This window comes from Pinus tabuliformis, chromosome 3_2 (assembly GCF_031772625.1).
Source record: "Pinus tabuliformis cultivar Carrire ecotype Pingquan chromosome 3_2, CPIR1, whole genome shotgun sequence".
NCBI classification, from domain to species: domain Eukaryota; kingdom Viridiplantae; phylum Streptophyta; class Pinopsida; order Pinales; family Pinaceae; genus Pinus; species Pinus tabuliformis.
This window is the reverse complement of record NC_142302.1, coordinates 572,668,988-572,692,926: the sequence shown is the minus strand read 5'-3', so window position 1 is coordinate 572,692,926 and position 23,939 is coordinate 572,668,988.

Below are 23,939 nucleotides of genomic sequence, written 5' to 3'. Positions count from 1 at the left end.
TATTTAATATTTTATAATTAATTATTTATTATTTATTTTAAAAAAATATAAAGCTTAAAAAAGATAATAATTGATTTATTTAATTATTCATTGTGTTCATAAATAAATTTAAAGTGTTAGAATCATTATTTTAACCATAATCATGAAGTTGTAGTTTAAGTTTCAAAAACACAAATACCTATGAAATTTAAACATTTAAAATATCCATAAAATTTTCAAGTGCTAAATCAATTTATACTTTCAAAAACACAATTTAAACAATGAAAGATAACCAACAAAAATCATTTCACGTAATTTAAACGAAATAATTTAAAATTCAAAATAATTAAACAATACCGATCTATAATTGTTTAAATATCTAATAACTTAATAGCCCTAACTCTTCTAACTAACCTACCTACAAAAAATAAAAAATAAATATATAAAATAAAATTAAAAACATATTAGTTAATACATGTTCTATAGAAAGTGAGGTCCATTAAAATATATTCATTAATCCATGCCTAAATTAACTATACATGCACTATTTTTATTTATAATAATAAAGTTATTTTTGTATATTAACTTATTATCCACACGATTTGGTTAATTTATAAGTAATTTGTTCAATCATATTCTTTCTGATTTGTCCTCATGATGGACCCCCTTTGGGGTTTGAAAAAACTGTGGATAATCGGATCATGAAACTACAAAAAACTTCCACATAAGCTTAAAATCTAACATAACTATAGAGGTATTTTTACCTATTATCTTGGTTTATTTATTAAATTTGGTTTTATGTTTAAATGTATTAATACTTTTATATTTTTTTAGATCTAAAATTATTTTATTTTTAATTATTTTTTGGATTTATAAAAAATTTGGACATATATATAAGTTACATGTTATTTTAAAAAGTTAAAAAAATTAACTATAATATAAATTTACAATTTTAATTAAAAAGTTAACATTAATATATCTATACCTCTTACTATAAAATATATGAAATACTAAATTAGATATTTATAAATATACATTATACTAAATCAAATATTTATAAATATATAGATAGAAGTTAAAAATATTTGGTAATGAGCTAAAAAAAATGTCACATAAAATATCATATTAAATGTACATAAATCTATGTTTTTACTTTATCAAATACATGCAAATCAAGTGGCATTTATAGTAAGGAGAAAATACCACATTAAGTGTCTACAAACTTTTATGGATTTTGGAGAAGTGGAGGGTAATAATAAAATAAATTAAATATACATAAATCAAAATTTTTATGAACTTTGGAGAAATGGAGAGTAGTGGTAAAATAAATTAAATATGTATAAATCAAATGGAATTTGGATTGGGGGAGAAATCACCATAACATAGAATGCTAGATTAGATGTTCATAAACACTCATTTCATTCTATAAAAATAGAAATTTTGATATGGTAATGAGGAAGATGCAGATTCATATTTTCTGAATCTTTTTAGGAAAGAAACATCAATTCTAAATTAAATATTTAAAAATAAATTTCCCAAAATAATAATAAAATGTAGATAAAATAATATTTTTATCAATAAAAAATTACTTAAATATTGAATACCATAAATACGCATACCATTTTAAAAATAAAATAAACTAAACACATAAAAATCCAGATAAAATTGAGTGAAAATATTTAAATTAAAAAACTAATTATCATTAATTTTTAGAAAGATGAAAAACATTCATACTAAAAAGAGAATACTAAAAAATTCATTCCTATAATTATTAATTTATACTTTTAAATAATTAATATTACTAAATACTTTTTATAATATTTTATTTGTTTTAACATTGTCATTTTTTATTTATTTAAATTAATCATTAAATATAAATTTAGTGAAGCTATTCTATATGTCCTTCATTATATTTTATTAATTAAAATTTTATAAAAAATAACTATTTTTTATTTTTTTTTTATTAATTAAAAAGACTTATTTTTATTGAGGAGTTTTTGGCGAAAATCACATCATAATTCATTTGTCGACGGGTTTCAAACCAACAAGTGTGATTCATCCTCAGGACAAGTTGAAGAACCAGATGATGGCAGCAAGTTAAATAGAGAGTGCAGATCATCCAACGGCTATATTTGACCAGAAATGACTATATTAATTGGGTAACTATACTGGACTAAGGAATAGAGACATGGAAAATTAATTAATTCAAAAGTTAGTTTTGTTATATTTATTACTATATTTAATTAAATTTAACTGTTTGTATTTAACTACAATGAGTATAAATCCATAACTAATTAATAGATTTATTTTTATAATTAAAGCTATATAGATTAAATACAAACTATTATTATTAATATTAAATGAAATAAGAAAAATTAAAATTGTTACGGTTAGCCTTTAATAAACAATTTTAATTTTTCTTATTTCATTTAATATTAATAATAGTAATTTGTGTTTAATCTATATAGCTTTAATAATAAAAATAAATCTATTAATTAGTTATGGATTTAGACTCATTGTAGTTAAATACAAACAGTTAAATTTAATCAAATATACTAATAAATATAACAAAACTAACTTTTGAATTAATTAATTTTCCATGTTTCTATTCCTTAATCCGGTACAGTTACCAATCAAATATAGTCGTTGGATGATCTCCTTTCCCTATTTAACTTGTTGTCTTGACGATGAACCACACATGATTTGGTTCTTCAACTTGTCGTGACAATGAACCACACTTGTTGGTGACGACGAACCACACTTGTTGGTTCAAAACGCCTCCACAAATGAATTATGATGTGATTTTCGCAGAAAACTCTTCTCAATAAACTTGATATAGATCACAAAAACCTAAATTCAACAAAAATTTATTTTTATTTTATCCTTCTGTTGAGATTTTCTGTTTTGAATAAAATAGGCAAAATCTCAGTAGATGACAACAATAGGAATTAGCTCCTAGATTAGCTCCAATTTGTTGGGAGGGAGTTAATGCATCCTAAATTTGAGTTGAGAGGATTTATGAGGCAGTTAGATTCTCCTTGCTATAAAACAGGCAACCATTCGGATTGTTTGGAATGTGGGTGAGAGTTTGTGAGGATTGAATTATGTAATCTCCTGTTTGATTAATAAGATTGCCGATGCCTATGTTGTGTGGACGTAGCCCAGATTGGTTGGGTGAACCACGTTAATTTCTGTGTCTTTATGTGCTTGATTAATCTGCTGTGTATTTTGTTTAATTAGCTGTGCATCTGATCTCCAACAATTGGTATCAGAGCAATGTTGGAGGTGGAGCGCAGTTGATGCGTGGATCAGGCAACGTGCTGGAGAGCAGGGGTTGCTGGAGTGCTGAGCCTGCGTGTGAATGCATGGATTGCTGTGCGTAGAGGTCGTTTACCTGCTGCCTGGAGGTGTTACGTGGTGTTACTGCGTATACTGTGGTGGATAGCTGTTAGTATTGCCTGGTGCGCGTTGTCTTGACTGTGGAGCCTTACCTGCGTGGTGCCGTGGACCAGCTGTTGGTGCGTGGAGAATTGCTGGTGCGTTGCTGCTGGTGCGCAGGATTGTTACTGCATTGAATTGGCTGGTGCGTAGGCGGTGCCTGTGTATTGGATCAGGCAGCGTGGGTTAATTAATTGAATGCTGGTGCATAACCTTACATTGCGTGGAGGTGGTATTGCTGATACCAATGTGCACGTTAAAATGAGAACAGAAATACCGATTTGCAGATGATGTCTTTGCGGTGTATTATGTGTTGTAATATGTGCTGATAGAAGGAGTTTATTTGGTGTTTATTCCAAAATGAATTTCCATTAGCGCACATTTGTTGAAAGGCGCATTTTTTTTTTTTAAATACGCCAGTGCTCCATTGATGCATTGTTCCAGTGCTTTGCTCGGTTGTGTAATGTAACTTGGACAGTCAACAAATAAAAATACACTTTTGTTTTTAAGGCAAAGGCAGAAAGGCATAGGTAGTTTGTTTTGTTAAATGCTGGTATTTAAACATCGGTTTTTTGGAGATTATTGCTGATACAAGATGGCAAAAACTCAAAGTGCCCGGTTTGAAATTGAGAAGTTTAATGGCAAAAACAATTTCGAGATTTGGAAGGTGAAAATGTACGATTTGCTTGTCCAACATGGTGTGGCAAAGGCGTTGTTGGGCAAATCCAAACAGCCTTACAACATCACAGATAATGAGTGGGCCGAGATCGATGAAAGAGCGATAAGTGCTATTCGACTGTGTCTAGCTGATGATGTCCTGTTTAATATCGTGTCAGAGACAATAGCTGCTGGTTTGTGGATGAAATTGGAGAAACTGTACATGACCAAATCCTTAACCAATAGGATTCTCCTGAAGCGACAGTTGTACAGTTTTCGAATGAAGGAAGGTACATCGATTGCTGATCATTTAAATGCTTTTAATACTCTTCTTGTGCAATTACAAAGTATAGAAGTAAATATTCAATCCGAGGATAAAGCTATTACTTTATTGTGCTCGTTGCCCGAGTCATGGGATCATTTTGTTACTTCTATAAGTCTTAGTCCATCAGAAACTATTGAGTTTGATGATGTAGTTGCATCCTTATTATCGGAAGAAACAAGGAGAAGGTCGCATTCCGAAACCTCTACATCAGAAGCTATGATGGTTAGAGGTCGTTAGAAAGAAAGACACTCCAGGAGGCCGAGCGACTCACGTTCAAAGTCGAAAGGGAAGAAGAGTAAGCTAAAGTGTTGGTTTTGTGGCAAATCAGGGCATTTAAAGAAGGACTGCTGGAAGCGACATCAGCAAACTTCAAAAGCAGATTCTTCGACAGAGAAGAAGGAGGCAAATGCGACAGATACAGGTTCGACATCTGGTTCAGGTATGAGAGATGAAGTATTATCAGTTAATGTGTCAAATCATGGTCAACATTGGTTGTTAGATTCTGGTGCATCAAACCACATGTGTATCCATAAAGAATGGTTTAAGGAATATAAATCAATTAATGATGGAGTTGTGTACATGGGTAATGATGTAACATGTAATATTGTGGGGATTGGGAGCATACAACTACAAATGTTTGATGGGACAACTAGAATATTAACTGATGTGAGGCATGTACCAGATTTAAGGAAAAATTTGATTTCATTAGGAGCACTTGATTCAAATGGATATAAAACTGTAATTCAAGGTGGAGTAATGAAAATTTACAAAGGCATTTTACTAGTTATGAAAGCTAAGAAAGTAGGAAATCTATTTCAGTTAGAAGGAGGTACAGGGTCAGATTTTGTGTCTACTGTGTCTGAACATGACAGTAGTTCCATTCACTTATGGCATCAAAGATTGGGGCATATGAGTGAAAGAGGGTTGAAAATTTTGGCTGATCGCAAGTTACTTCCAAATCTGAAGTCTGGAAAGTTAGATTTCTGTAAGCATTGTCTATTTGGAAAACAAAGTAAACAAAAATTTAAAACAGGCAAACATACTAGTAAAGGCATACTTGATTATATCCATTCAGATGTTTGGGGACCAGCCCCTACAACCTCATATGGTGGTTCGTCTTCTTTTGTATCATTCATTGATGACTTTTCTAGGAAAGTGTGGGTCTACATGTTGAAAAGGAAGTCTGATGTTTTTTCAGTTTTCAAGCGGTTTAGAGCATTGGTAGAAAACAGCACTGGTAGAACAATAAAATGTTTAAGAACTGACAATGGTGGTGAGTTTACTTCCAAGGAGTTTGACAGCTATTGCAAGGATGCAGGGATCGAGAGACATAAGACCACGGTTTATACTCCTCGGCAGAATGGAGTTGTTGAACGCATGAACATGACTCTTCTAGAGAGAGCAAGGAGTATGTTGAGTAACGTCAGGTTGCAAAAGGAGTTATGGACGGAAGCAGTGGCAACAGCTTGTTATGTGATAAACCGATCTCCATCGACGGCGATAGGCTGCAAGATTCCACAAGAGGTATGGAAAGGACACCCTTGTGACTATTCTAAACTCAGAGCGTTTGGTTGGGATGCATATGCTCTAGTGCCTAAACATCAGCGAACTAAATTCGATCCAAAGTCTAAAAGGTATATCTTTGTTGGGTATGGTGTTGGAACAAAGGGATATAGATTGTGGGATCCTACTACCCGCAAAATCACCATCAACAGAGATGTAAAGTTTAATGAATCCTCTCTTGTACAATTAGATGTAGATAGTAGATTGAGACAGGATGATGTATCTGACTTTCAGCACATTCAGTTTGATAGCATTTCTAATGATAGTCATGATGACCATAGTTCAGATACTAACCATGAACAGGTTTCAGAATCAGATCATGAACAGGGTACAGGTCTAGATCATGAACAGGTCTCAGATACTGATCATCAAGAAGTTCCTACAGATGGTAGTCAACCAATCGAGGAAGCGCCAGAAACATCCTTAAGGAGGTCGACGAGAATCAAACGGCCACCAAGAAGGTATGATGATTATGTTACTTCAGTTGCATTTACTGCTAATGACGATGAACCTTTGTGCTATCAGGAAGCAATAGAAGGTTCGAATAGTGACAAGTGGAAAGCAGCCATGAAGGACGAAATGATGGCCTTGAGTAAAAACGACACATGGGATCTGGTTGAGCTTCCGAAAGGCAGGAAAACTGTGGGGTGTAAATGGGTCTTCAAGCTGAAACGGGGTGTGAATGATACGGAAGACAGGTACAAAGCACGGCTGGTTGCAAAAGGATTTTCTCAGAAAGCCAGTATTGACTTTCATGAGATTTTTTCACCAGTGGTTAAAATTGTTTCAATTAGAATTGTGTTAGCATTAGTGGCTTTGCTTGATTTAGAGTTGCAGAAATTAGATGTTAAGACTGCATTTCTACATGGTGACTTAGATGAGGAAATTGATATGGAACAACCGGAAGGGTTTGTTCAGCATCGCAATGAGAAATTTGTCTGTAGGCTCAAGAAGTCTTTATATGGCCTGAAGCAATCTCCTCGGCAGTGGTATAAGAAGTTTGATTCTTTCATGTTGAGTCAGAAATATGTTAGAAGTGAATATGATCATTGTGTTTATTTTAAACAGTTAAATAATGGCATATGCATTATCTTAGTATTGTATGTTGACGATATGCTTTTAGCAAGCAAAAGCATAGAAGAAATCAACAGGTTGAAGGCTCAGATGGCAAGGACGTTTGATATGAAAGATCCAGGAGCAGCAAGACAGATTTTGGGCATGGAGATTTTCAGAGACAGAAGCAATGGTAAGCTATGGCTATCACAACAAAAGTATATTGAGAAAATACTTTTGAGATTTAGTATGAATAACGTGAAGCCTGTGTCAGTCCCTTTCGCTTCCCATTTCAAGCTTTCTTCGAGTTTATGTCCTAATTTAGATGAAGAAAAGGAATTTATGTCTCGAATTCGATATGCTAATGTAGTAGGGTGTTTAATGTATGCGATGGTGTGTATGCGACCAGATATTTCACAGGCAGTTGGGGTTGTCAGCAGGTACATAGCAAATCCGGGTAAAGAACACTAGTCAGCAGTGAAATGGGTGCTTCGGTATCTGAGAGGCACAAGTAGTTATTGTATCACTTACAATAAGAGTAGTGAATTTGTTTGCAGATATGTTGATTCCGATTTTGCAGGTGATTTGGATAAGAGAAGGTCAACTTCAGGGTATGTCTTTACTCTTGCAGGTGGAGCTACAAGCTGGATGTCAAAGCTACAGAACATTGTTGCTTTATCCACTACGGAAGCAGAATACATTGCTGCTTCTCATGCTTGCAAAGAAGCGGTTTGGTTGAAAGGTTTGTTTGGTGAATTTGGTAGGTTGCAGGACAACATCAAATTATTTTGTGACAGTCAAAGTGCAATACATTTGGCTAAGAATCCGGCCTATCATAGTAAATCAAAGCATATACCGATCAAGTACCATTTTGTAAGACAGGTTATCACTGAAAGGGGAGTCTCTCTTGAAAAGGTGCATACAAAGGAGAATTGTGCAGACATGTTCATGAAACCAGTTTTGTTAGAGAAGCTACATTGGTGTTTGGCTTCTCTTAGCTTGCAGAAAAGATAAAATAATAAACAAACAGGGCATCAGGCTAATTGTTGTCAAGGTGGAGATTGTTGAGATTTTCTGTTTTGAATAAAATAGGCAAAATCTCAGTAGATGACAACAATAGGAATTAGTTCCTAGATTAGCTCCAATTTGTTGGGAGGGAGTTAATGCATCCTAAATTTGAGTTGAGAGGATTTATGAGGCAGTTAGATTCTCCTTGCTATAAAACAGGCAACCATTCGGATTGTTTGGAATGTGGGTGAGAGTTTGTGAGGATTGAATTATGTAATCTCATGTTTGATTAATAAGATTGCCGATGCCTATGTTGTGTGGACGTAGCCCAGATTGGTTGGGTGAACCACGTTAATTCCTGTGTCTTTATGTGCTTGATTAATCTGCTGTGTATTTTGTTTAATTAGCTATGCATCTGGTCTCCAACACCTTCTTTATATTTTTATAATTAATTATAAATTTATAAAAAATAACTATTTTCAAATTCCCTTTTCAATAATTAAAAGGACTTTTAATTTTAATTTGAATGGTCAAAAATATCCTTCTTTAATTTTAAAAATTAAAAGGAACCTTCACGTTAACAATGAACTATATATAAAAAGGGGAATTAACTTATTTTCAAATTTCCGTTTCGTCCATTAAAGGGACCTTTATTTTTAATTTGAATGGTCAAACCTATCCCTCTTTAATTTTGACAATTAAAAGTCACCTTCACATTAACAATGAACTATTTATAAAAAGGGAGAACTTATTTATAAAAGGGGAATTAACTTTGACCGAGTTGAATTTTCTTTACAAAGCGGGGCAATATGAGTGCCGCTTATTACACGTTGATTCAAGGCAAGTGCTATTTCATGGACTATAGCATCATTAAGAGACTCTGACGACAGTCTTGGGAGATGGGTTCTGACCTCGGCTATGGCTGTCAACCCGTGTGCGCCCTTTCCCGACGAACAGATTCCGATTAATAAAAGAATGTGTCGATGTCTCTGTATGTATTCGCATTCACATTCATCCACCCGCATACCATCCATACATCACTCATTTTGAATTTGGAAACCCGCCTAAATACTGACTCGCGCCTTTCTCTCCTATTTATTGCCCTCCACTTCCTCCCTGCTTTATTAGTCAATATCGTCTGAATGCTTTTGAAATCGGGAATTTCTGTCCGAATCTCTGCAATTTTCACACTGTACTCAAAATTCGGTGTCAACTGAAGGGAGTATCAATCTCTGTTTCTGCGATTCATACAAATTTGTGGCAAATCAGCAGATAAAGAAGTCAAAAAAATGGCAGTGAATACGCCTGTGTTCACAATAGCAGCTGCGGTTGCCGCAATTGGGGCTTTCTGCAGGTTCGAATCTCATCGCCTTCCATCAACATCAGATACGAATGGCCATCATGTAAGTATATGAAAAATTGCTTCTTCATCATTTTGGGTTCTGCAAAGAGGGGAGGTGTTACTGTTTCTTGGGGTTAGGGTTTCTAATTATGGTGGTTTTTGGGTTCACAGGATCAGAGTTACAGTCGGCAGGGCGGTGAATTAAATAGAAAAGCAAAGGAGGAACGGACGACAGTAAAGTTTGCCCCCGAATTTGACGGTCTCCACTGCTATGAGACGTTGGTTAGGTTCTGATTGCTGTGAGGATGAACTTAACCAGCCAGCAAATTGAATTTCACTGATGTGATAAATTATGTAAAATATATTCATTTAAATTATATTTTTGGACGACTTCCCTTCTTTGTATTTCCTGAACAATTTCTTTAATTTAATTCTTCCGATTATTTTTTAATGATTATCCCACAGTTTTAGCTCGCCAAAATTTGGGCATTCGAATTCTGCTAAAATCGCCCGAAGTCGTGGATTCTAATGACACAAATTCAGAGGACCATTTAAAACCTTTACAGCACAGAATCTGTATCATGGAGTCGCAATGCTGGCAGTTTGTATTTTAAAATGCTTTTTATTTTTTGTGCATTTTTTTCACAATTTTTCCCCAGCGGTATAATATGCAGAATTCGGTATATAATTTGCAGAATTGAAATGTTCAATGTTTTTGGTTTTTTTATCATTTTTTTTCTCAATTGTGTCCCACATTTGATGGGATGATATTTTCCCAGCGGTATAATATGCAGAATTCTGTATATAATTTGGATAATTGAAGTGTTTTGATAGGATATTTTCCCAACTTTTTAATATCTAGAATAATTTGGAGTTGGAGAATGGAAGTGTTTTAAGGAGTTATTGAAATTTTTAAAAAAATTGAATTCGTTTATATATTTTAATAATTATAATTTTTAATAAAAATTTACAATTAACTGTTCCATAATTAAATTTTTAATAAAAATTATACCACCAAACAAATCCTCTACCAATTAACTACATTCTACAATTTACTCTAAATTCTTATAGCTAAACCAAATTAACAATAAAATTAAAATTAACAATTTACTCTAAACAAATCCTCTACCAATTAACTACATTCTACAATTTACTCTAAATTCTTATAGCTAAACCAAATTAACAATAAAATTAAAATTAAAATCTCATTCTCAACACCTCCATGATTCTATTTTTCTATAACCAGAAAAACCGTAACAATAAAATTAAACTAAAAATAAAAAATATGATTCTGTTTTTTTGTATGACTAGAAAAACAGTAACAATAAAGTTAAAATAAAAATTAAAAAATTCTCGATTCCTTCTCATGGACAATTCCTTCATCAATCTTTTTTAATAACTATGAAAAAATAATATAATTATTTAAATGAATTCATTAAATTTGTTTTCATAATTTATTAAATTATATTGGTCTTCCAGTTACCAATGTAAATTAAATTTTTAAATCATCTATATTAAACAATAATCTATATTAAATAATCTAAATTTATTGTGATTTTCCAACTTATTTATAATGGAAAAAACTTGTTTGGTCTTATCATTCCTTATCAAATTACATAAATAAAAGAAAAAAGAAAAAAGAAAAAAAGGTTATTAATAATTAAAATACAATTGAGGTGAAGTCTTGTAATGTCTTGGTATGTAGATATTTTGACTTTAAATTATTAAAAGATATTAAATTAAGGGTTTTAACAAACCATAGTGTTTGTTGAATTGAGACTTCTATGATCCATAACAGTTATAAGAAGAGCTTCAGCGTAAATCACATATAGAAAGACCTTTGTCGACGCGTTTCGAACCGGCAAGTGTGGCTCATCGTCAGGACAAGTTGAAGAAACAGATCCAGCTTTGCATGTTAAATAGTCAGCTGGATCTGTTTCAACTTGTCCTGACGATGAGCCACACTTGCTGGTTCGAAACGCGTCGACAAAGGTCTTTCTATATGTGATTTACGCCGAAGCTCTTCTTATAAACCATAGCGTTTTTAATAATATTCTTTTTTAATGTAGCCAATTTTTTTTCAAACATAAAAAAATAGTGTTATATTAAATAAAAGGGTTACATGTATATATGATATAAGTGAGACATGTTGCTCTGACACAATTCTGCAAACCATGAAACATAGACGAATTGTAAAGACAAATGTTTTCGAGAGGAAACAAAAAAAGTCCATAAATCGAACTATATGAGACATTAAATCCGAAAACAACAAAATAGAACAAAGGCCAATAATGAAACCATATAGAGAAATTAGACAAGGCATCGAATGAGAAAATATGACATATCAGAAATCCTTGGCCATGAAAATGAGCAGGAAATGTCAATATACAGACATCAAACCCAGTGTCAAGTGATCCGGATTATGAGTGTATCAAAAACACGAGAGACTATGTATATAGGGGAATGCTCCCATCACCCAAGAATAATCTTTACTTGTAAACCTACGCCCACCTGCATGGAGTGACCCTCATTTAATGTAGCCTATTTAAAGACATAGGAATACCATATTGTGTAATATAATTACATAAGAAATCCTTTGAGGGTCTGTTGTAAGCTATCGGAACAAAAAGCTTACAAAAAACCCAGAGTTGAATTAAAGAACGGGAGTGCCGAGAGTTTTCTTTGGAATGGCCTAGTGTAAACTATCGGGACAACCCTTGGTCTCTTCTTGCAGGGCTGCAAAACTTACAAAAACGTGCGCTGAATTGAAGAAACAGAGCGCTGATAGATTTATTTGGAATGTCATATCTCCATTTCGGAGAAAATGATGAGTGAGAATTGCAGTTAATTTTATTATATACATGGGAATGGAATGCAAATTTCGCTTTAATTGTTATGGGTTAATTTATATTTTTAAGTTTTTCCTGAACTCAAAACTAAATTCATTTTTCATTAGTAAACACTAGTTTGGAAATTCACATGAAAGATTCAGAAACTAACTAAATTTATTGATAGATATTTGGTAATTTGTGTGAGATCACCATGAGAGTGGTGTGCATTTCTCAAATGGTTAGACCAAAGTGAAAACTTGGAGTCATATTTTTAAGTTCGAAAGTTTGAAATTTTTCAAAGATAAATCCAATTGATATATTTTTGAATTAATCTATGGTTTATTTATTAAATTTTATTTTAAGGAAAAAAAGAAATCAGGTAAAAAAATCAACAACTTTCTATTAAATAAAGAGATGTTTACATATAGCATGCATGTAACATATGTGCCACATAAATCCTCATATTACATATGATTAATATCAAGATACATGGCGAGCAGGTCCGTTAAAGAAATTTCGTAGGGAGCACCAGATATATCCCAAAAATAGGCACCCACTCATCATTCGACTAGCGCCAAAAAATACTCAGACTGACAGTTAACAAGTCGGAAGATACTCTTGGTAAGTAAATCCTAGTGACACAGGAAGATATTGTGACTGGCAAGTAAATCCTAGTGACGCTCGAATAGACTTATAAAAATAACAGACACACAGGTCTACAGTAAAAACCCATTACAAAGAGGGTTAGAAAACCCCAATTGAGAAGCATAAAATAAAAAGGCTTGAAGGCCCGTCATCAAAACCCTAATGCGACAAACTGTTGAAGGAAATGTAACTAAGTTCAGTGTTCATAAATGCACTTTTGATACTTGTATTTATTCAAGAAAAGAAATATTATTTTTATAATATATGTCAATGAGTTTCTTGCTCATTGAAATAGGTCTAGCAAATGTTAAAGTGTTATAGGAGGGTCAAAGAATCAAAATAATTATGTTGAGGACCTTAAGGGCATGTTACTACAGGTACACTTACGTCAAAGAAGACACCTTCAAGCAAAGTCAAGTCTCCTCCAAGCATGTGGCACCATCAAAAGAAGCCTACCAAAGCAAATAAGTCAAGTCGGCCTACATTCTTCAAGTCGGCCTTCAAGTCGGCCTAAAGGAGGGACAATCCTCTATATATAGAGGTTGTCCACTCCATCATAACATCAAGCTTTCATCTTTGAAATCAACGAAGGTAGGAAGTCAAGAAAAGGGTGAAGGAAGGACAAAGAAAGGTTCTCCAAGTGCAACGAAGAAGAAGGGTGCACAACCGAGCCTAAGAGGATTGTTTCTAGGGAAATATGCAGTCACACGTGCGAAGATAAAGAAGGTATCTCTGTTGCCATAGAAGCCCTCCACCACAGTCATACATATCTCATTGGTTGGGCTAGTAAAGTAGGCCTATAAGGCCTCTCACTCAAGCGAAAAGGAAGCTCACTCAAGTGAAGAATAAAATAGGACCTCCACATAAGAGTCTTGAAGGAATCCCCTCACATGCGTGAAGAAATAGTGATACACTATTGTCATATCAAACCTGCAACTATATCTCAAGAAAGAGCTCGGTTGGAGGAAGGATAAAGTACTCTTCATATGTAAAGGAATCTACCAAGGAGCAAAGAGGAATATCTCTTATAGAAGAAACATAACAAGGACTACTATCAGTTGCCAGAAGAAGGACGAAGTGCTACGGAGCAAAGTGTTGGAAAGAGGAAGACTAAGTGTCGGGGAACAAAGTGCAGAAAGGAGGAAGGACTTGACTTGTGCTTGGAGGACATTCTAGTCAGGGGCCTAAGGTTTGGCTTTGATCAATAAGAGAAAATTACCAAAGGGTTTTCCTCTCAAGAGAAGAGAGATTTTGGCCCTAGCAGAGAGCAAACATCTTGTGTTCTTGTCTTTTGTATTTTGGTAGCATTTTGATGAAGTACACATATGCATTAATAATAATAAGGGAGAAGATTAAGTTAACAAGAAAAAGTAAAAAGACTCCACAAATTGTTATCAAGTCAAGAAGAATCACACTACACCTAATTTCCCTTGATCCTTCAACATGGGATCAAAGCTAAGGTGACACATCAAGGAAAGGGCATCTCAAGAACACTCATCAAGGAAGGACATCTACAAAAGTTGAAGCATCAAGCCAAGAAGTCTCAGTCACTTCAAGGAAAAGAAGGTCTACCATCTATCACTCATCAATACTACAAAGAAAGAAGAAGAGCCTTATATAAAGGCACCTACAAGAAGAGAAAATCAAAGAAGGACCCCTACATCATCTACAATCCATCAAGGAAATCTCATCATCAAGCAAGTCCGCTTAGAGAAAGAAACTTGAAGAACATCAAGATCTAAGGAAGGCAAGCCATCAAGTCTTCAAGGAGAAAGAAAGTCCACTACATCTCAAAATATATCAAGTAAGTATATGTCCCCTTCTGAATATACATCAATGTATTTTTGCAAGGAAAGCAACAAATTGGTAGGTACCAATAACTTTCTTGCATGGAAGAAGAGGATTGATTTACTTCTCAAGGAGAATGAACTTCTAGAACACATCAAAGGGAATATCACTATTCCTGCTAAGGAACAAAATCAAGCCTTAGCCAAGTACAATAAGGATGAGACAAGAGCTCAAAGGATTCTAATAGAATCTATCAAGGACTCTCTCATTCCTATCAAGGAATCTATGGTAAACTGGTAGAGATATTCTCGGTAATCACAGCTGGAGAAGTGATATCTCTACGAAATTAATTGTACAAAATGAAGATATCAAAGGAAGGAATAGCTCCCTACTTCATGAAGATCTTTGAAATGAGGGATCAACTTCAAGAGCTAGGGGAAGTCATGTCCGACAAGGAAATTAAAACTGTAGTACTCAATGCTCTACCTAAGGATTGGGGAAACTTCACATCAAGCATATATGCCAAGAAGGAAGCCACCCCACTAAGTGAAATGTGGTCTCTATGCAAGATAGAGGAAACAAGACTCAAAGCAAAGGAAGATGTGGGATCAAAGGAGCAAGCATTTGCTACCATGGCCAAGAGAAAGGGAAAATTTAGCAAATTTGGTCCACGAAGAACAAACAATAGAGATATGTCCAAAATCGAATGCTTTGGATGCCAAGAATATGGACACTAAAAAAGGAATTGTCCAAAACTTAAGAAAGAAAACAACAACAAAAGAAAAAGGGAAGAAGCTCACATAACTCAAGAAATTAAAGAAGAAGAGAAGAAGCAAAATAAGAAAGATCCTTCTGGTCTCTATTATGACTAAGTATACTTCTTTACTTAAAGTCTTCTTTAAAAGCTTTGAGTAGTATAGGAGCATGTAGGAATAGAATAAAATTTCATGGCTAGAAACATCTTCTAGAATCTAGAAGGATGAAGTACATAGAGTTCAAAATACTCATGTAGAAGGAGAATTTATAAATATAACAAAATGCATGGTTAGAAATATCTTCTAGAATATAGGAGCATGGTATATATAACTCAAGATATTCATGTAGAAGGAGCATACCTAGTATAGGACCTCATCCACAATGAAACAAAATTGATCACGATTAAGAATCTTAAAAGACCTCCATCATCAAAAGAAAGAAACATTTTCAGGGTAAGGGTCTTCAAGATCCTCTGATGAAATCTTCAAAGGAAGATTCATAAACAAAATCAAATGTCCCATTGGGAGTCCCATTCATGGGATTCCAGAAAAAGGATGATATGCAGGCAAGCTAAGATGAAGTGAAAATGGCCACACCATGGACAATCAATTGAAGATAAGATGATCAAAGGAGAATCAAGATGAGGTATGTATGCATTAAAGTTTATTCATGTTATCGTGTATATTATTGAGTCATGGTAATAATTCTATGACATGATTAAGTAGAAAAGAATCTCTTTCACCAATGACATGCCCGAAGGCATGTACTACAATTCAATCAAGATCAACAAAAGGAAATACTCACATAAGGAGTATAAGATTGCTAACTAAGAAGCAAGTGAAGAAGGAATGGTGACTAGTCCTAGAAGCAAGCAATGAAGAAGTGCTGCCACAAGGAGCATAAGGTGGTTGACTAATCTATCCAAGAAGAAGCAAATGAAGAAAGAGGCCAGGCATGAGAAGAACACCATGAATCACTATCTAACAAAGATACTTTGAAGACATCTCCCGAAAGAAGGCATGACAACTCCAATAAAGGAAGAAAAAGATCAAAGGACCCTTGACACCTGTGAAGGCCTTGGAGATATGAAAGGTGAAGATAACTGATTCTACTCTACAAAGATGTCATGATGAAGAAGCCATCCAACAAAAGCACAATTTAATGTTGAAGCAATATCAGGATAAGTCATGAAGGGCTACTAGATCAAAGCATGGGAATAATAAAGTACATGTGAAGAGTAGTCTGAAGCTTAGACAAAATGACAAGGAGTAACCAGATGACAAGAGAACCTTATATATGACAAGAACACCACTTTCCACGAAGGAAGAAATGACATGACAAACTTAGAAGGAAAGTGATCAATGGATGATGCCCTACCAAGAAGAATATTTGAACAAAGTCTTCATGACATCGAAGGAAGGAAAGAGATCAAGCAGCTGGAGGACCCACGAAGAAGAAGTTTTTGATGAATGGACAAGTCCCCAGCTAAGAGGGAGTTATAACAAGTTCCCAATTACAAAGGAACTTAGACAAGTACCTTGTCAGGGGATACTTGGGCATTTCTTCCCCAATTAAGAGGAAGAGATAGACACAACATTCTTGTCTTCACTTGGGAAGAAATAATGGGAGGATTGGGTAATCATCCAGCATCTGACACTCTTTGAGGATGTGTAGGGCATCCAAGACAAGATTAGGCAAGAGGACCGATATTATTTGAGGGTTGGGAATCCAAGACAAGAATATTCCTAGAAGGTCATACTTAGTGAACACCCAGGTGGGTATGTACGTTGAGAGACAATGACTAAGGTGTCTATAAGTCATTGGTATCACCAACATTGTGCTATGATCTATTGAGAGATAGAGATGTCAATCGAGGCCTTGTTGTGGAAAAAAATGTTGGTTACTATGATTCTATAACAGATGGATTGCCAATCTAGTTTCTCTTATGTGAATTCTTCAAGATTCGAAAATAGCCAAACACCTTGTAGTGTTATATGAATACCTCCCTAGTTACGAGGGAGTGTTGAAGGAAATGTAACTAGGTTCGGTCTTCATAATTATGATTTTGATATTTGTATTTATTCAATAAAATAAATATTATTTCTATAATATATGTCAATGAATTTATTGCTCATTGAAATAGGTCTAGCACATGTTACACTGCTATAGGTGAGTCAAAGAGTAAAAAGAATTATGTTGAAGACCTTAAGGGCATGTTACTATAGGCAGCATGTGAGGCCATTTGGATGCGGAAAATTCTAGTGGTAGCAACTGATAAACCTACACGTGGTAGCTTGTGGGGCCATGATGTAATCAAGTTGAAGATTGTAATAAAAAGAAGATTAGCGTCTTGTGTATATGTAGTTCATGTGCTTGAGGTTTATGATCTTATGTTCTACATGATTGAGTTGTGTTGTTGATCCATGAAAAATTGTTAAAGTGATTAAAAAGTGAAATTTGTGAAGAATTGTATAATTTGGCCACACTACTAATTCACCCCCCCTCTTAGTAGTGTCCTAGTTTCCATTGTTTCTAAAAATTTGTATTGAAGCTAGCCTTCTTCAGGATCAGTTTAATAGTTAGAAGGAAGATCAAGGATCATGGAGAACTAGGACCTGATTACCTCAGTTGGAGTTCCATTTTTGAATGGCTCAAATTATACAAATTGGAAGGTAAGGATGAGAATCTTCTTACAACATCTTGATTTAGATGCATCACATCTTCCGTATATGCCCAGTTTCTGTATATGCGCACATCTTCCGTATATGCCCAGTTTCCGTATATGCGCACATCTTCCGTATATGCCCAGTTTCCGTAAATGCGCACATCCTCCGTATATGCCCAGTTTCCGTATATGCACACATCTTCCGTATATGCCCAGTTTCCGTATATGCGCACATCTTCCGTATATGCCCAGTTTCTGTATATGCACACATCTTCCGTATATGCCCAGTTTCCGTATATGCGCACATCTTCCGTATATGCCCAGTTTCCGTATATGCCCAGTTTCCGTATATGCACACATCTTCCGTATATGCCCAGTTTCCGTATATGCACACATCTTCCGTATATGCCTAGTTTCCGTATATGCTCACATCTTCCGTATATGCCCAGTTTCCATATATGCACACATCTTCCGTATATGCCCAGTTTCCGTATATGCACACATCTTCCGTATATGCCCAGTTTCCGTATACGCCCAGTTTTCATATATGCACACATCTTCCGTATATGCCCAGTTTCTGTATATGTGCACATCTTCCGTATATGCCCAGTTTCTGTATATGCGCACATCTTCCGTATATGCCCAGTTTCCGTATATGCACACATCTTCCGTATATGCCCAGTTTCCGTATATGCGCACATCTTCCGTATATGCCCAGTTTCCGTATATGCCCAGATCTTCCGTATATGCCCAGTTTCCGTATATGCGCACATCTTCCGTATATGCCCAGTTTCCGTATATGCGCACATCTTCCGTATATGCCCAGTTTCCGTATATGCGTACATCTTCCGTATATGCCCAGTTTCCGTATATGTGCACATCTTCCGTATATGCCCAATTTCCGTATATGCACACATCTTCCGTATATGCCCAGTTTCCGTATATGCGCTCATCTTCCGTATATGCCCACATCTTCCGTATATGCCCAGTTTCCGTATATGCCCAGTTTTCGTATATGCGCACATCTTCCGTATATGCCCAGTTTCTGTATATGCACATCTTCCGTATATGCCCAGTTTCCGTATATGCGCACATCTTCCGTATATGCCCACATCTTCCGTATATGCCCAGTTTCCGTATATGCACACATCTTCCGTATATGCGCAGTTTCCGTATATGCGCACATCTTCCGTATATACGCACATCTTCCGTATATGCCCAGTTTCCGTATATGCCCAGTTTTCGTATATGCACACACCTTCCGTATATGCCCAGTTTCCGTATATGCACACATCTTCCGTATATGCCCAATTTCCGTATATGCGCACATCTTCCGTATATGCGCACATCTTCCGTATATGCCCAGTTTCCGTATATGCGCACATCTTCCGTATATGCCCAGTTTCCGTATATGCACACATCTTCCGTATATGCCCAGTTTCCGTATATGCGCACATCTTCCGTATATGCCCAGTTTCCGTATATGCGCACATTTCCGTATATGCCCAGTTTCCGTATATGCGCACATCTTCCGTATATGCCCAGTTTCCGTATATGCACACATCTTCCGTATATGCCCAGTTTCCGTATATGCACACATCTTCCGTATATGCCCAGTTTCCGTATATGCGCACATCTTCCGTATATGCCACAGTTTCCGTATATGCCCAGTTTCCGTATATGCACACATCTTCCGTATATGCCCAGTTTCCGTATATGCGCACATCTTCCGTATATGCCCAGTTTCCGTATATGCGCACATCTTCCGTATATGCCCAGTTTCCGTATATGCACACATCTTCCGTATATGCCCAGTTTCTATATGTTTCCGTATATGCGCACATCTTCCGTATATGCCCAGTTTCCGTATATGCGCACATCTTCCGTATATGCCCAGTTTCCGTATATGCCCAGTTTTCGTATATGCACACACCTTTCGTATATGCCCAGTTTCCGTATATGCACACATCTTCCGTATATGCCCAATTTCTGTATATGCGCACATCTTCCGTATATGCGCACATCTTCCGTATATGCGCACATCTTCCGTATATGCCCAGTTTCCGTATATGCGCACATCTTCCATATATGCCCAGTTTCCGTATATGCACACATCTTCCGTATATGCCCAGTTTCCGTATATGCACACATCTTCCGTATATGCCCAGTTTCCGTATATGCGCACATTTCCGTATATGCCCAGTTTCCGTATATGCCCACATCTTCCGTATATGCCCAGTTTCCGTATATGCACACATCTTCCGTATATGCCCAGTTTCCGTATATGCACACATCTTCCCTATATGCCCAGTTTCCGTATATGCGCACATCTTCCGTATATGCCCAGTTTCCGTATATGCCCAGTTTCCGTATATGCACACATCTTCCGTATACGCCCAGTTTCCGTATATGCACACATCTTCCGTATATGTCCAGTTTCTGTATATGTGCACATCTTCCGTATATGCCCAGTTTCCGTATATGCCCAGTTTCCGTATATGCAGACATCTTCCGTATATGCCCAGTTTCCGTATATGCCTAGTTTCCGTATATGCACACATCTTCCGTATATGCCCAGTTTCCGTATATGCACACATCTTCCGTATATGCCCAGTTTCCGTATATGCGCACATCTTCCGTATATGCCCAGTTTCCGTATATGCGCACATCTTCCGTATATGCCCAGTTTCCATATATGCACACATCTTCCGTATATGCCCAGTTTCCGTATATGCGCACATCTTCCGTATATGCCCAGATCTTCCGTATATGCACAGTTTCCGTATATGTGCACATCTTCCGTATATGCCCAGTTTCCGTATATGCGCACATCTTCCGTATATGCCCAGTTTCCGTATATGCACACATCTTCCGTATATGCCCAGTTTCCGTATATGCGCACATCTTCCGTATATGCCCAGTTTTCGTATATGCGCACATCTTCCGTATATGCCCAGTTTCCGTATATGTCTTGGAAATAAATTATGTAATCATCACTATAAACCAACTTTTAAAAGAAAAACTCAGTCTTGGAAAAAAATCATGTAAAGAGTACTCTAAATTAAATGTACCATAAACTAAAGTTTTGAAGAGAAATGATAAAGAGTTGAACATAGTGATTTTATAATCACAGCCCTCAACGCAAATTCTAAATAAACAAATAGTCGTTTCATAATTTTTATAATTTAATGTTTTGGAAAGAAATGATAAGTAATTGACGACATTGATTTTAGAATCTTAAAGCAATTTTTGAATAAACAAATAGTCATTTCATAATTTAAATTATAAAGCGCTGAACATAGTGATTTTATAATCACAACCCTCAACGCAATTTTTGAATAAACAAATAGTAGTTTCATAATTTTTATAATTTAATGTTTTGGAAATTTTATAATCACAACCCTCAACGCAATTTTTGAATAAACAATAGTCGTTTCATAATTTTTATAATCTAATGTTTTGGAAAAAAAATGATTAGGAGCTGAGTACAGTGATTTTACCAACCCTTGGTGATCTTTTTGAATAGGTAAATGGGTGTTTCATAAACTAGTTTCAACCGTCTATAATCAGGAACATGATGTCATTTATATCCCTACGACTGTAAGGCAATGATTAGAAATCAACTGCAAATTATCCGGACGATCACTTCGTTCCGGCGCAGACAACAGCCCAGTCTTCTACTCCTCAAGGAGTCGGTCTATGCTGGCAAGTTATAACACGGAAACTAGAATGCTGGTTATTCAAGAAAAATATATTGCAATTGCGCCATTGGGTATTAAGCATGGTAGTGCAGAAGATAAATCTATGGTTTACAAAAGTCAAGTATTTCTGTTATGTGTCTTCTCTGGCAATAATTTTAATGGGGTGCCTTCCTCTGTTTTCTTGCGGTTATGACAAGAAAATCCCCCGCTGGTGGGCAATGGGATTTTTTCACTCCACACGGCTTACAGTTTTCATCGAATGAAGTAGCTATACCTCGTGGTGGGCCGCTGCCACCTTATATGATGAAAACTGTAAGCTGTGTAGAGTCAAAAGCTCCCATTGCCCACCGGCTGGATTTTTTTGCCATAAGCGCATGAGATCGGAGGAATACAGAAATATTGGGCACTTGCAAGTGGTCAACTTAATGCGTTTCCCCAGCATGCCTAAATACCAATGGGACAATCCCAATATCGAGGCAAAGGCAACGTTGGCTTCTCCACCACAAACAACCAGTGGACTGTCAAGAGCAAGAACACCGCGCACAGAATGAGGACCATGATGAGCTGATCCATCAGACCCTCCAGCGCCGATTAGTAGGTCATGTACCAAGACAACGTAAGAAGCAACGCCACAATCACCAGAATGAAGAGCAAGTGAAACGAAAGCTGCCGCTGGTACCGCTTATCTCTCTTCTCCGACGTTTGAGACATCCATGGCGAATTCGTGCACCACCAGAATGACGCTTCTCGGAGCTGATGTTAAACAAATAATACAAATATCAGTATTTAGGCGGGTTTCCAAATTCAAAATGAGTGATGTATGGATGGTATGCGGGCGATGGTATGACATGGGACGGAGGACGCTGGTAATACAAATATCAGTATTTAGGCGGGTTTCCAAATTCAAAATGAGTGATGTATGGATGGTATGCGGGTGGATGAATGCGAATGCGAATACATACAGAGACATCGACACATTCTTTTATTAATCGGAATCTGTTCGTCGGGAAAGGGCGCACACGGGTTGACAGCCATAGCCGATGTCAGAACCCGTCTCCCAAGACTGTCGTCAGAGTCTCTTAAGAGTGCATTAACTTTTCTATGGGGTAAGAAATAGGAGTTCCCCGACACTTAGTCTTCCTCTTTCCAACACTTTGCTCCGTAGCACTTCGTCCTTCTTCTGGCAACTGATAGTAGTCCTTGTTATGTTTCTTCTATAAGAGATATTCCTCTTTGCTCCTTGGTAGATTCCTTTACATATGAAGAGTACTTTATCCTTCCTCCAACCGAGCTCTTTCTTGAGATATAGTTGCAGGTTTGATATGACAATAGTGTATCACTATTTCTTCACGCGTGTGAGGGGATTCCTTCAAGACTCTTATGTGGAGGTCCTATTTTATTCTTCACTTGAGTGAGCTTCCTTTTCGCTTGAGTGAGAGGCCTTATAGGTCTACTTTACTAGCCCAACCAATGAGATATGTATGACTGTGGTGGAGGGCTTCTATGGCAACAGAGATACCTTCTTTATCTTCGCACGTGTGACTGCATATTTCCCTAGAAACAATCCTCTTAGGCTCGGTTGTGCACCCTTCTTCTTCGTTGCACTTGGAGAACCTTTCTTTGTCCTTCCTTCACCCTTTTCTTGACTTCCTACCTTCGTTGATTTCAAAGATGAAAGCTTGATGTTATGATGGAGTTGACAACCTCTATATATAGAGGATTGTCCCTCCTTTAGGCCGACTTGAAGGCCGACTTGAAGAATGTAGGCCGACTTGACTTATTTGCTTTGGTAGGCTTCTTTTGATGGTGCCACATGCTTGGAGGAGACTTGACTTTGCTTGAAGGTGTCTTCTTTGACGTAAGTGTACCTGTAGTAACATGCCCTTAAGGTCCTCAACATAATTATTTTGACTCTTTGACCCTCCTATAACACTTTAACATTTGCTAGACCTATTTCAATGAGCAAGAAACTCATTGACATATATTATAAAAATAATATTTCTTTTCTTGAATAAATACAAGTATCAAAAGTGCATTTATGAACACTGAACTTAGTTACATTTCCTTCAACAGTTTGTCGCATTAGGGTTTTGATGACGGGCCTTCAAGCCTTTTTATTTTATGCTTCTCAATTGGGGTTTTCTAACCCTCTTTGTAATGGGTTTTTACTGTAGACCTATGTGTCTGT